Genomic DNA, 1733 nt, shown 5'->3' on the forward strand with positions numbered 1-1733 from the left:
ACACACACACACACACACACACACACACACACACACACACACACACATATATATATATGTATGTTTCAGAATGTTTTAGGCTGCAAGTAACAAAATATCCTGGCTGAAACTGCTCTAGCAGTAAATCAAATTAATTATTATGTCCAAACAACAAAAATTTAAGAGGTAAAGCGGGTTCTAAGGATGACGCCAATAGTGATATTATAACATCATTAAGGACCCAGGGTTTTTTTGCTGTCTTCAGCTCAGGTTTTGTCCTAAGCTTGGATCCTCTCATGGTTGCAAGACATTTGCTAATAGCATTTTTTTTTCATTCATTCTAAGTCAATTTAAGTTAAATATCTGCCACTTTCCCACTCAAATCAATAATAATTGCCAGAAAACTATGTGCTTATTAATTTAGACAAATATGGCTTTCCTCCTAAGCCTGAGGTCACCTTATCCTGAGTCATGTTTGTGTGTGTGTACGTGTGTGTGTGTGTGTGTGTGTGTGTGTGTGTGTGTGTATGTGTGTTTTGTTTGTTTTTTAATCTAAAGGAGAAGAGGGAAGATTTGGATAGGTGAGCAAAAGTCCTTGCCATATATGGCTTGCTTCTTTATTTGAAAATAGGGCCAAGGATTTAAAATATTAACTAATTGGGTTATGAGGTCTTTCCATGTATTTGTAAGGAGTAAAATTATTTTATTTAAGCTTAACCTGATTTTAGCTTAATATCAAATTTCAAGGCCAGGCAGTATCAGATTGAACCCATTCACAGGAACATTGTTTTGTATGGATTGAGGGGAATTATGACATGGTCATCTGGCTTGTTTTGAAATCTTAGAGACCTGAGTAAAAATATGTTTGCACCCCTTATTATCTGCACATCTTTGGGCCGAATACTTCAAGCCTCAGTGTTAATATTGATAAAAAGGGGAAAGCTGTGCCCAATCTGTTAGGTTGATATTTGACAACTGTCAAGTTGATGACACATAAAAAATTATACTGTTTCTCATATCTAGGACTGACCTCAAATCATTCAGTGCAGGGATGTCTCGGGAATCCTGAGTTACGTGTTTAACAGGTAGCTGAGCCTCCTGGGCTGTGCGTAACTAACTTCATGGGAAGCTCACATGTTAACTTATTAGAGTAGTGCTTTCAACTAGCTTCTTGAAAGATCTTCCCAATATCCCCCAACAAAAGTCCACCACAGGAATGGGGTTTTCTTTGTATCACAAAGGCATTAAAATGTGGACTACATCAAAAATCTCCAGCATTTGCTACAGTAGTATCAGGGAAGAGTGCAGTGAAAACCAGACTCCTGCTGAGAGGTGGATATCATATGGGCATACCTGGAAAGTCTTGCCCCTCAGATGTTAATGGGAAGCAAAATGTGACCAGGTTTTGAATTATGGAACAGATTCTTAAAGGGAAATAATTTGCAACATGGATACAAACTCTTTGTTTTTCCCTTGGTTATTCATTCTGTATAACATAACAAAGAAGAGTATGCTTTGTGTTATGTATCATACAGTAAAAGTTTTATGTCTTGCAAACGGTGTTAACTTCCCCCCTTCTTTTGTAATTTAGTTTTTTAAAAAATCAATTGGTTTGGGATATCTGTAGCAATAGAATGAAATATTATTGTTTTGAAAAAATCCGTACTCTGAAATCAGTTTTTGAGACAAAAAACACATAAACACAAAAGTTGGCTTTATGTGATGGCTTATCTGTTCTTTATTTATTTTGGAAA

At 36.2% G+C, this 1733-nt stretch overlaps 1 long non-coding RNA gene across 1 annotated transcript in view; it reads right to left on the bottom strand.

Annotated features, from left to right (window-relative positions):
• Window positions 1–1248, bottom strand: part of LOC116559235 — an 8835-nt gene extending 7587 nt beyond the window's left edge. The window contains exon 1 of the long non-coding RNA XR_004272391.1: window positions 1237–1248. This is a non-coding gene — a long non-coding RNA (uncharacterized LOC116559235). The remainder of the gene's footprint in view (window positions 1–1236) is intronic.
• Window positions 1249–1733: the final 485 nt, after the last annotated feature.

Source organism: Sapajus apella, unplaced genomic scaffold, assembly GCF_009761245.1.
Source record: "Sapajus apella isolate SASKATOON/1434 unplaced genomic scaffold, GSC_monkey_1.0 scaffold23, whole genome shotgun sequence".
Taxonomy (NCBI): Eukaryota; Metazoa; Chordata; class Mammalia; order Primates; family Cebidae; genus Sapajus; species Sapajus apella.